Below are 13,877 nucleotides of genomic sequence, written 5' to 3'. Positions count from 1 at the left end.
CTATTATTTCCTCATGCCAAATGATGATCAATATCTGGCAATGGATACTTGCTATGCACATTACTGCACATCACATGATTGTGAATTTGATTTTGTCTTCATGTTTCAGTATCTGAACCTGTAGCCACTAGTACTACTCACATCACCACACATGTCACAGTACTCCGATAATCAACACAAGTGTTGTCTCTGAACTGCAGTGGAACAGGAAGAGGCCCTGTGAGCATTGAAACCATAGCCCCATAGCCTGCAGTGTCTCTCAAAGTGGGGCGGCAGCCCCCCTAGGGGGGCGTGGAGGTATTGGAGGGGGGGCGCGTGAAGTCAGAAGGTTTTTCTTTTTTAATACTTTTCTGCTTTGCCATTAAGTCAACACATTCACTTTACAATCACAATATATTCATTAATTTATTCACTAATATTTAGAGAACATCATAGGCCATATACGTGTATATTAGGCTCTAATAAACTTTCCGAAGGCCTATTTATTTTGTATTTTCGTAGACATTTTGCTCGAGGGGGGTGCAGACAGACACCCTTCCTCTGAAGGGGGGAATGGCACTAAAAGTTTGAGAAACACTGACCTAATGCATGTCGTACCACCAGTGGTAAGCTGTGATGGTCATTGAAAGGTTAATTACCATTGTCTTACTTTACTATGACGTAACAGACGAGGCCCAGTGGGAAACGTGTTATCATTTCTTACTAACCCTTGAATGTTGTAATGCCTGAAGTGTGTTATCATTTCTATCGTTTCTTTCTAACCCTAGAATGATGTAATGACTGAAGTGTGTGTACAAGCAGATAGAAGACAACAATCAACATTACATCATTATTGGGGGTGTTTTTGCCCCTCCGCCTTTAGCACCTCCCCCTCTGACTCCCCCCGCCCCCAATCCAGCTCCTGTGGTAGTCAGGGCATTATAAACGTGCCAATCATCATGCTGCAGCACTAACTGAGGGACTGCATGTACTGTGGTTACCAAAGTCTGCAGGAGGGCTGTGGTTTCTGCACTGCTGTGCATATGCAGACTCTCACACGCTCATACCGTGTTTTTCCGCATCTGTGGCCATTGACCATTGGATGTGGTTCAGGCCAGTGTTTTGTTCCCCGCTAGCAAACATTGTTGAAACACTAGGCTACACTACACCGTTGTCCTCAAGCAAGGCAGCAAACCTCATGTTGCTCTAAGGACTATAACCAATACACTATACACAAAATCATCACAACAACGTACATGTAAATAACAACATACTGAGTTCTTGCCAAGGGCCAGTCAAACACAGACCCTATAAATAAACTGCTGACTGCACAGGATGTTAACTGCATCCTGCTCTCTCTCATGTCTCTGTGCTTGGGTACTGGGCCCTGCGGTTAAGCATTTCCTGGAGTCTTATTTTAGCAAAATGCCCCCAAGTGAGGATATAGCACACTAATATCTGTATGGAGGGCACCCATCAGCCTATTTACCATCATCATGTTTGTTTTTTTTAAGCAGAGGATCTTAACCCAAATGAGCATCTGTGTCTATTATTTCCTCATGCCAAATGATGATCAATATCTGGCAATGGATATCACCACACATTGGGTGTGGTTCAGGCCAGTGTTTTGTTCTCCGCTAGCAAACATTGTTGACACACTAGGCTACACTACACCGTTGTCCTCAAGCAAGGCACCAAACCTCATGTTGCTCTAAGGACTATAACCAATACACTATACACTGGGCAGTCATGGGTGAGTGGTTAGGGCGTCAGACTTGCATCCCAGAGGTTGCCGGTTCGACTCCCGACCCGCCAGGTTGATGGGGGGAGTAATCAGGTCTGTAGCTCTCTCTAGGGTCTGTTGCCCTCTCTCTAGGGTCTGTTGCTCTCTCTCAGGTCTCTGTGCTTGGGTACTGGGCCCTGCGGTTAAGCATTTCCTGGAGTCTTATTGTTAGCAAAAATGCCCCCAAGTGAGGATATCTCTATGGAAGGCACCCATCAGCCTATTTACCATCATCATGTTTGTTTGTTTTGATCAGAGGATCTTAACCCAAATAAGCTACTTGTGTTTATTATTTATTCATGCCAAATGATCAATATCTGCCAATTAATATTTTCATGCACATTACTGCACATCACATGATTGTGATTTTGATTTTGTCTTCATGTTTCAGTATCTGAACTTGTAGGCACTGGTACTACTCACATCACCTCACATGTCACAGTACTCCGATAATCAACACAAGTGTTGTCTCTGAACTGCAGTGGAACAGGAAGAGGCCCTGTGAGCAGTATTGCCATTGGCCTTTCATGTGGGCCAAAGCCATAGCCCCATAGCCTAATGCACGCCGTACCACCAGTGGAACGCTGTAATGGTCATTGAAAGGTTAATTACCATAGTATTACTTTACTATGATGCCACAGATGAGGCCCAGTGGGAAACGTGTTATCATTTCTATGTCATGAACCGGACAGACGAGGACCCAAGTGCGTCATGTTTTATGGTGTTTATTGATATTTCAGGGGAAAGGGAGATGGGAGAGTCCAGGAATCTGTGTGTATGTGCCCCCCGAGTGACGGAGAAGTGTCCCTGGGACCTGATGATGGAGGAGCCGAAAGTCCTGGGGGGAAACAGACACATATTGAGTCCGAGGGAGGGCACGCATACACATAGATGGAGACGGACCATAAGGTGCTGAACATTAAGCTTGGCTTTATTATAACTACTGCAAACTAATACAAGTAGGCTTCCTCAGGGTCCTTGTGGTTCAGAAGAGTGTTGAATGGGGGAGCTCAGCATTATATAGCCCCCGCCTAAACGCATGGCATTATGGGAAGTGAAGTTCAATAGTACAAGATACATCCATACACAACAACACACAACAGGACAAATTAATCAGGGCAGAAGTACCGTTCAGGGATGTTCAAAAAAGTTATCGAAAAACGGAAGGCAGATCAGGATTAGCGGGGCAGGAGAGAAGAGAGTCAGGCAGGTCCGGGTCGATCACTGGAAGTCAGCAGAGCGGGTTGGGTGGATAGACAGGTGAGGTCAGGTGAGTCAGGTGCAGGTTCTGGTAGGGGTTCGGGTTCGGGAAACAGACAGGTGGCCAGGAACAAAAACAAGACAGACACACACATACAATTAGCTGGGCTTACAGACGATCCGACAAGGACAAACACAAAGACAGGACTAGATATACACAGAGGAATCACGAGGGAGATGGGACACAGCTGGGAGGTTAACGAGACACAATAAGTAGAGACAGGTGAGGACAATCAGGCAGAGCAGAGACAGAACAGAGAGTAGACTGGCAGATGATAGAGAGTGATTAAGGTAGGTAACAGGTAGAGGGAATCAGGTAGACAGACACACATAACGACAGACCGAGACAGACCAGACTGACAGAGAGAGAGAGAGAGAGAGAGAGAGAGACAGAACGAGAACGAGAACAAGACAGGCAGGCAGAGAGAGCAAGGCAGAGAGGCAGAGAGACACAGAGAGACAGGCAGAGAGAGCAAGGCAGAGAGAGACAGAGAGACACAGAGAGAGAGCGAGAGAGAGAGAGAGCAAGGCAGAGAGAGAGAGACCGAGAGAGCAAGGCAGAGAGATCAAGAGAGAGAGAGACAGGGTCAGAGAGAGAGAGAGGGAGAGAGAGAGAGAGAGAGAGAGAGACAGGGTCAGGCAGAGAGAGAGAGGCAGGGTCAGAGAGAGAGAGAGGGTCAGAGAGAGAGAGACAGGGTCAGAGAGAGAGAGAGACAGGGTTAGAGAGAGAGAGAGAGAGAGAGAGAGAGTGAAATAAGAGCCAAGAGCTCAAAGGATGCCAGGGAGCAAGCTCATGACATTCTATCGTTTCTTCCTAACCCTAGCATGATGTAATGACTGAAGTGTGTACACAGGCAGATAGAAGTTTATTAGTGTTTGGAGGTAGGGTGCGCACATCTTCCTGAGGCAGATCCCTCTGTTGGATTGAAACGTTGCCATATGTTTAAATTAAATAAAGTATTTTTGGAGTTAATACACAGTGTGCAGACCGCTTCATCACACAGGCAGATAGAAGACAACAATCAACATTACATTATTATTGGGGGTGTTTTTTCCCTTCCACCTTCAGTGCACCCTCCCCCCCCCATTCCGGCTCCTGTGGTAGTGGCATTATAATCTTCATGCTGCAGCACTAACTGAAGGACTGCATGTACTTCTGTGGTTACCAAAGTCTGCAGGATGGCTGTGGTTTCTGCACTGCTGTGCATATGCAGACTCTCACAAGCTCATATTGTTTTCCCGCATCAGTGGCCATTGACCATTGAGTGTGGTTCAGGCCAGTGTTTTGTTCTCCGCTAGCAAACATTGTTGACACACTAGGCTACACTACACCGTTGTCCTCAAGCAAGGCACCAAACCTCATCACAACACCTTAAAATATGATTCACGTTATTGATGATAGCCATTTCTTTCACCTTTATAGCCGTTATTTCGAGATAGGACAGTGAAGACTATGACAGGAAGCTAGTGGGGAGACAGAGGCAGGGAAGGGTTGTCAAAGGTACGTGGGTGGGCGGGTGTCCAATTTTGATGTCAGGGTGCACCTCACACTAGAAGAGAATCGCAACTGTCAATCTTATACCTGCTCACAACCACCGACACAATGACCGACGTTCTATTTCCAGTTGCAAATATCAAACACTGTTTGATTTCTACGGTTTGCGATTGGCGACTCTTTCAGCTGCCAAAGTTATATCTTAGAACGTTGGCCACAATGAAGAAATCTTGCCTGACAATTGCTTGCGATGGTCCTGTGTGGTAACGTTCCACCGATTCAATTGTCATAAGGGGGGTTTTCAGCTGAGAATCGGGCCGAGTTGTGTAGTTTGAGCCTGGCTTAAATCGTATTTCATTTCTTTAACCGAGGAAAGAAATGTTGGCCTACATGCTACTTTCCTCCAAAATGATCACAACAACATGTAAATAGGTTACAGACAGTTATTGCCAAGGTCCAGTCAAACACAAACACTTAACTGCTGACAACACAGGATGTGAGTTGGTGAGCTGGCCCTCTCTCGGGTCTGTTGCTCTCTCTCAGGTCTGTTGCCCTCTCTATGGTCTGTTGCCCCCTCTCTAGGGTCTGTTGCCCTCTCTCTAGGGTCTGTTGCCCTCTCTCTAGGGTCTGTTGCTCTCTCTGGTCTGTTGCTCTCTCTCGGGTCTGTTGCTCTCTCAGGTCTGTTGCTCTCTCTCTCAGGTCTGTTGCCCTCTCTCGGGTCTGTTGCCCTCTTTCTAGGGTCTGTAGCTCTCTCTCGGGTCTGTTGCTCTCTCTCAGGTCTGTTGCCCTCTCTATGGTCTGTAGCTCACTCTCTAGGGTCTGTAGCTCACTCTCTAGGGTCTGTAGCTCTCTCTCGGGTCTGTTGCCCTCTCTCTAGGGTCTGTTGCTCTCTCTCTCAGGTCTGTTGCCCTCTCTCTAGGGTCTGTTGCCCTCTCTCTCAGGTCTGTTGCCCTCTCAGGTCTGTTACCCTCTCTCTAGGGCAGGGGTCCCCAAACTTTTTTTCTCTGGGGGCCACATTATCGTTCCTGACTGTGATCAGGGGCCGGGATCAATCATGTGGGCTGTATACTGGGCCACTGCCTGTTATAGCCATAATTTCTAGCACGGCAATCGCCATTACACACTGAAGAAGGGTTCTGCCCGAAACATTCGTAGGCGAATAAACAGAGAAAAATCTGAAGAGTGCTGTCCTTCGCTTCCTTCATTCAGAATTTCTAGCACAAACTAGTTCATCATTACAAGTGATTGTTGAGTACTTCACATGTTTTTCAATTTGAAATACCACAGGTATTCCTTTTATTTTTTTTGTGTGGATTGCTTCTTTGGGACAGTTCAAATGGTGAGATGCAGAGAGGTGGAGGGTCGGTCAAAGGGGCCCGGCGGGCCGCATCAGGCCCCCGGGCCTTAGTTTGGGGACCCCTGCTCTAGGGTCTGTGGCTCTCTCTCAGGCTTTTGTGCTTGGGTGCTGGGCCCTGTGGTTACGGTAAGCATTTCCTGGAGTCTTATTTTAGCAAAATGCCCCCAAGTGAGGATATAGCACATTATTATATGGTGTGACGTCATCGGTCGAATGCTCCATTCATTTCAACGGGGCTCCCCAACGTTCGCACGTCTGTTATGTAAGGGTTAACGTTCGGCGAGAAGGTCGCTACCGTGGAATAGCAGCACGACAGAGAGAATCTTTAGACCCCGACGCGGAGCGGAGGGGTCTTGTTCTCTCTGAAGTGCTGCTATTCCACAAAGCGACCGACTCGCCGAAAGTTAACCTGCTTATTATATGGATATAGCCTACTTAAATGATTCACACATGGCGGCAAGATTGTTGCTGCGCAAAACAAAACAGTGCCGTTGTGGAACACCGCTAGGCAACAGCTAGGTAGCCAGGACAACAGGTGTTGTCTATCACAGCAGCTGATTAGAGTGACAAAAGACCGGACCCCCTGCGGAGTGATATGAAACATTCGCTTTAGCCACTGACTTTACAAGCCAGTGGCTTTAGCAGTGAATGTCTTGTTGCCATTGACAGCGGTAGCCAGGACAACGGGTGCTGTCTATCACAGCAGCTGATTAGAGTCTTGTTGAAAAGTCGCTTTAGCAGTGAAAAGTCTTGTTGCCATTGACAGCGGTCTGTTATAGACCAACCCGTCCGTTATCGAAAAATAACAGACGTCCGAACGTTGGGGAGCCCCGTTGAAATGAATGGAGCATTCGACAGATGACGTCACAACCATATAATAATTTTCGATAACGGACGGGTTGGTCTATAACAGACCACTGTCAATGGCAACAAGACTTTTCACTGCTAAAGCGACTTTTCAACAAGACTCTAATCAGCTGCTGTGATAGACAACACCTGTTGTCCTGGCTACCTAGCTGTTGCCTAGCGTTTCACAACGGCACTGTTTTGTTTTGCGCAGCAACAATCTTAACATTAAATAGGCCTAAAGAAATGTCCCCGCCATGTGTGAATCATTTAAGTATATCCATATAATAAGCGGGTTAACTTTCGGCGAGTCGGTCGCTTTGTGGAATAGCAGCACTTCCGCTCCGCGTCGGGGTCTAAAGATTCTCTCTGTCGTGCTGCTATTCCACGGTAGCGACCTTCTCGCCGAACGTTAACCCTTACTTAATATCTGTATGAAGGGCACTCATCAGTCTATTAAACATCATCATGGAAATGGTAGAGGCCCTGTGAGCATTGAAACCATAGCCCCATAGCCTGCAGTCTTTCTCAAAGTGGGGCGGAAGCCCCCCTAGGGGGCCGCGGAGGTATTGGAGGGGGGGAGCGTGTGAAGTCAGAAGGTTTTTCTTTTTTAATACTTTTCTGCTTTGCCATTAAGGCAACACATTCACTTTACAATCACAATATATTAATTAATTTATTCACTAATATTTAGAGAACATCATAGGCCATATACGTGTATATTAGGCTCTAATAAACTTCACGAAGGCCTATTTATTTTGTATTTTCGTAACCATTTTGCTCGAGGGGGGCGTAGACAGACACCCTTCCTCTGAAGGGGGGAATGGCACGAAAAGTTTGAGAAACACTGGCCTAATGCATGCCGTACCAGTGGCAAGCTGTAAAATTCATTGAAAGGCTAATTACCAGAGTCTTACTTTACTATGACGTAACAGACGAGGCCCAGTGAGCAACGTGTTATCATTTCTATCGTTTCGTGTTTTTGCCCCTCCACCTTTAGCACCTCCCCCTCCTACAACCCTCCCACCCCACCCCACCCAATCCAGCCCCTGTGGTAGTCACGACATTATAAACGTGTCAATAATCATGCTGCAGCACTAACTGAGGGACTGAATGTCTCTGAACTGCAGTGGAACAGGAAGAGGCCCTGTGAGTAGTATTGCTATTGGCCTTTCATGTGGGCCAAAGCCATAGCCCCATAGCCTAATGCACGCTGTCCTACCAGACGCACACTGAAGCCAAAGGGTTAGCCCCATAATGCACGCTGTAGGAGCCTAAATGCAGTTTTATTTTAGTTGGAATATTTTTTATTTAAAAAGATGCAAATTCATAATTAAGATAAATATTGTTTGTAATTTCATGATTCAGGATTTAAAGGATTTAAAAATGCTATTTACATATGCACAGTTCATTGATATTGTGTGAGTAAGATATGACTTTTATTGTGACACCTAAAAACTAGACTTTGGAGGAGACTCATCTTCATGCCAGGGCATGCCAGGCGAGCGTGGTCAGTAATGTTTTTTTGACCTCGCCCTCGGGCTCTCTTTTGGACTTTGAAAGAATCATTTTAGTGGATATATTTTATGTTTTTGTAATGTTGCGTTAAGTTTTCAAGTAAACAGTTAAAACTAAGAAGTGGACTCGGACTGGATTTATTTTTGGAGTGTTTTTGATACAAGGGAGTCTGACGAGCGTCAAGCTTAAGTTCCAATTATGACAGTAACTACACACGCCGTACTTCCAGTGGTCATTGAAAGGTTAACTACCATAGTCTTACTTTACTATGACATAACAGCTTAGGACATAACAGAGGAAACGTGTTATCATTTATTTCGTTTCTTTCTAACCCTAGAATGTTGAAATGGCTGAAGTGTGTATACACAGGCAGATAAAAGACAGCAATCAACATTACATTATTATTGGGGGTGTTTTTGCCTCTCCACCTTTAGTGCACCTCCCCCTCTGACTCCCATAAACGTGTCAATCATCATGCTGCAGCACTAACTGAGGGACTGCATGTACTGTGGTTACCAAAGTCTGCAGGATGGCTGTGGTTTCTACACTGCTGTGCATATGCAGACTCTCACACGCTCATACAGTGTTTTTCTACATCTGTGGCCATTGACCATTGGATGTGGTTCAGGCCAGTGTTTTGTTCTCCGCTAGCAAACATTGTTGAAGCACTAGGCTACACTACACCGTTGTCCTCAAGCAAGGCACCAAACCTCATGTTGCTCTAAGGACTATAACCAATACACTATACACAAAATCATCACAACAACGTACATGTAAATAACAACATACTGAGTTCTTGCCAAGGGCCTGTCAAACACAGACACTGGCCATTTCTCAAAACCTAGTACACGCACTTCCAAGTGTATTCAGCCTAATTAGTCACGCCCAGTGATTGGATACTCTTCATTAGTCACATCCAGTGATTAGATACTTTGTATAGTTCACCAAAGAGTATCCGATCACTGGGCGTGACTAATTAGGCGGATACACTTGGAAGTGTGCACACTTGGTTTTGAGAAATACCCAGCACACATACACTGCTGACAACACAGGATGTGAGTTGGTGAGCTGGCCCTCTCTCAGGTCTGTGGCTCTCTTGAGGCTGTTAACACATTGACTACCAGCTGTGTTTTCAGAATCATGTCGTAGACTCCCAGCGTTCTAAACCATTTTAGGTGTTTTTTGTACAGTCATAAGATATTATGTGATAGGGCCACCGAAACAGGATATGGCTAATTTGAAAGGTGAGCCTTTCACCTCTTTGTACTTGAAAACCGCTTGTCTGTACTTGCTTTCATTGCAGAGCTATCGTGTGTTAAACCAAGGCCGGTATCTGCCCAAATCACCATGGAATGGAGATATTGAGGCTTTTGTCAATCATGCGCCGTTTCCTGTATATGTATGAAAGGCACCCATCAGCAAAGTCTATTAAACATTATCTTAACCCTTGACGCTTAAGGCACCTGCAAAAAACGGTGCTGAATGCCTGAGCCCCTTTTAAGAAAAAGCACAGGATGTGACTTGGTGAGCTGGCTCTCTCTCGGGTCTGTTGCTCTCTCTCAGGTCTCTGTGCTTGGGTGCAAAGCCATGTGGTTAACCATTTCCTGGTTTCTTATCTTTTTAGCTAAATGCCCCCAAGTGAGGACATAGCACATTGATATCTGTATGAAAGGCACCCATCAGCAGCCTATTGAACATCTTCATGTTTGTTTTTTCTTAATCCAAATATTTGTGTTTATTATTTCCTCATGCCAAATGATGATCAATATCTGCCAATGGATAGTTGCTATGCAAATGATGATAAATATTAAAGGATTATTCTGCATTTCCTTCTTATCTGTGATAAAGTGTTGGTGGTTGGTGGTAATGACCGTGCACATAATCAACTTAAGCCCATAACACATTTATCTTCATCTGTACTGGATAATATTCAGCGTGCTTTGAAAAGTGGTCTATGAAGACCAATTAACCACCATGGGTAGAGACCTTGGTTACTTACTTACTTTTTTGGGAGTGAAGTCCAGAAAGGTTCCCCTCAACTGCATGTTTTAACTGAACGGCTCCTTTCGCTGTAAGCAAAGGTACAGTATTTAGAAATTGCTTGTGGTCAAGTCATGAAACCAGTGTTCTAACACCATCTCTGTTTTAACACCGGCTGCACCTTACCCTGCACGTCACATCAGCCTGCTGTTGACATATTTTCCATCAGCCTCGACCAATCGACCTCGACCTAGCTCTGTCCTTCAGTGGTTAAGTAGACCCCTTTCTTGAACATATCCGCATCAGACACTCCTGCGATGGTCTACGGTGACAGTCACAGAGATGGCCAAACAGACTCTCTCACTTTTTAACCTTTTCTGTAAGTATGTGTTTTTATTTGTAATGTTTCTCGGTGATTGAAAAGTTCTCACATTTGAAAAGTCTCTGATACAAGTGTTGCTGGTTTGATTTTTTAATTCTGTGTTTAAGTGTCCATGTTTAGATAATGCTGATTTCTCCTAACGTGATCAACTCTTACAGGTATGCTATGGCTGTGTGTGAAGAGCATCTCTGCAGCTGTGGTGGATGAATGGACATTGCACCTGGGAGACACCATCACTCTGTATTGCGAAGTGGGATCAGATGCAATAACAGTAGAATGGAATTACACTCCTTTGAACCAGCTGAAAAGCACCATCATATCAGGCATATATGCTCCTCCTCCTTTCAGAGTTCTAGAAAATTATAATTTGAGGATTGAGAACATCACCGAACAGGACCATGGATTCTACTACTGCTCTGGGTTTATCTCAGGTACAGCAGTGAACGGTACGATTTACAAGGTGTCTTTCCACGGTAAGCACTATTAGATATCACATTAGTGATAACACTAAATATTTTATTGTTTGTGGTACAAAAACAATTGGATGTAGTGTGTGTGTGTGTGTGTGTGTGTGTGTGTGTGTGTGTGTGTGTGTGTGTGTGTGTGTGTGTGTGTGTGTGTGTGTGTGTGTGTGTGTGTGTATGTGTGTGTGTGTGTGTGTGTGTGTGTGTGTGTGTGTGTGTGTGTGTGTGTGTGTGTGTGTGTGTGTGTGTGTGTGTGTGTGTGTGTGTGTGTGTGTTTCCATAGACTACTTCCCTCATCCTACGCCAGGCTGTCCTCCATGTGAGCATGGGCAGTGCTGGACTCTGCTGTTCACTGTGTGTCCCATTGCTGTTCTTCTCTCCGCTGCAGCCTCGTCCATCTTAGTCTACTGTCTTGTACGGAAAAATGGTAGGTTTCATTTTCCGGCTCCCTGAAACAAACACAAAATGGCTTTTGAAATGTTGATCTGCTAAACTGTATAGAATATTTGTTTTCATGCCTTCTCTAATGTCTTCAAAATAATCTTTGTTTTTGGGTCCGTAGTGTCGAAGGAAAAAGAACTTAATCAGGAATCTAAAAACAGAACAGCAAGCAAAAAGCAGGTATGTATTGACTAATGACTGTAAACTAAATAACAGGCGACTGTATAGCGCTTTTAGTATACATGAAATTAAAAAGGCAGAAGTTTCACCATGTCTCCATTGAATATTCTCATTCGTCCAGGTTATCTTAAAAAGAGGAGTTTACAGTTGCAGGCAACTTGACTTCTTTAGTTGAAAACTATTTTGTTCATCACCATATTGCCTCCCGTCAATCAGCACATTTCACTTCTATTGCAGGAGGAAGATATCTGCTACGCCTCCCTGGACTTACCCTCTACCCGACGCAAGCAGAAGGCCAAGAAGAAGAGAGAGGAGAGCACTGACTTCTGTACCTACTCAGAGGTCAGAGGTGCAGCAAAGTAGACATGTGGACTATAACGTTTTTAAATGTGAGATTGATGTACTGTCTCATTTTCAAAATGAAATTGTAAGACTTCTATTTGGGTCAGATCAAACGAGCTGTGATTTACTTTATACAGTATAGTACATTTTCTTTTGGTTGAGACATAAAAGTTACTGTTGAGTGTATCCACTCAGTTAAGATATTATTACTGAACTCTCAAGCCTAAGTCATTTTTTTATTCATAAATAGGACTATTTTTCACTTGTATGATCTCAAAACAAGGTGAACAAAACTGGCTACACCATTTCACAGGAATAAGGCTCTTCCTGTGAGCTTACGCTAAGGGTTCTAGTTGGCCAGCTGTGTGTGTGTGTGTGTGTGTGTGTGTGTGTGTGTGAGTGTGTGTGTGTGTGTGTGTGTGTGTGTGTGTGTGTGTGTGTGTGTGTGTGTGTGTGTGTGTGTGTGTGTGTGTGTGTGTGTGTGTGTGTGTGTGTGGAGCCCCATCGCACAAGAAATGTGTCGTGTGTCCACGAAATAATAATCTATAATAAGGCCATGCATGAAGAGAAACCAGTTCCTGAAGAAAGACCGAAGACCGTTCTGAACCACTGTTTTGAACCTCACCCATGTAGATGAACTTGGCCAATGAGAGAAACGAATAGGCCTAGTACTTAATCCAATATAAAGACACGGTTTGTACTCTAATGGCTGATGACTTGAAAATTATGATGACTGTCATTTATATTGATTATTTGGGTTAATCAGTGAAATGTGTCATTTGCATAATAATTTGGAATGCAGTGTATTCTGGAGTCAAATTAACCCAGAGGATAATAGATGTTAGTATCCTTGATAAACAATTTTGTTTTTCTTTTGAAATGATATAACAGACAGAAATTCATATTTAGGGAGCAGGTGCAACTGAAACTGAAATAACTGAAAAAATAATATCTGTTAACCCATTTTAGATGAATCACTGACATTTTATTGCTATTTTTGCACATTTTTGCCTAGTCATGGTTTAGTTTTTTGGTGCGTGTGTGGGGGTGCTGGGAGATATTTAAAGGACTTTTATGTCAGCAACAGGGCAACATTAGATATCTGAGACATACACGTCTCAAAGTTTTGGTTTCTACTGATTTGTAAGACATTTTAGTGGCTGGGGTAAAATTGACCCTAAGGATCATGGATGTTACCAAATCTGAGGGTAACAGGATGGTTAAAGCAATCTCTGAAAACAAAAAAACACAACTGACCAACAGATCTTCATATCACTTTAAAATAAAGTCATAAGCATGACCCGAAAATCAAAAGCAGAATTTTACATTGAGACAATTAAAGAAGCAAATGGTAATGGAAAGCCCATATGGAACGATCTAAATAAGTTATTGGGCAGCGAAACGCCTAATCATCTTAATGATTTACAACTCCAAGTACAGGGTAAACTAATTGACAATCTTGACATCATTGTAAATTACCTCAACAGATTTTTTTTTTATTGAGTCATCACAGGAACTTAAAAAACACTTAAAAGGCTCATAATCCAGTTGATTCAAGTAAACCAGTATTTATAATAGAAGAAGTAACTGTCCCAGGGGTAGGCCTAATAAAAATAATATAATCTTTTAAAAGCTCCAAGTCCAAAGACACATTTGGTCTACTAGTGATTTTTTAAAAGCCCAAAAGAAGGCCCTTGCTGGCCCAATTGCAAATCTGGTGAATCTATCCATTAAGTATGGAATAGTACGGTCAACATGGAAGGTTGCTAAGGTCACCCCAGTCTTCAAGTCGGGGGATAAGACTAAACCAGAGAACTATCGCCCAATAAGTATTCTACCCATCATTTCCA

The sequence above is a fragment of the Engraulis encrasicolus genome, chromosome 8, assembly GCF_034702125.1.
Source record: "Engraulis encrasicolus isolate BLACKSEA-1 chromosome 8, IST_EnEncr_1.0, whole genome shotgun sequence".
Classification (NCBI taxonomy): Eukaryota; Metazoa; Chordata; class Actinopteri; order Clupeiformes; family Engraulidae; genus Engraulis; species Engraulis encrasicolus.
This window is presented reverse-complemented; position numbering follows the sequence as displayed.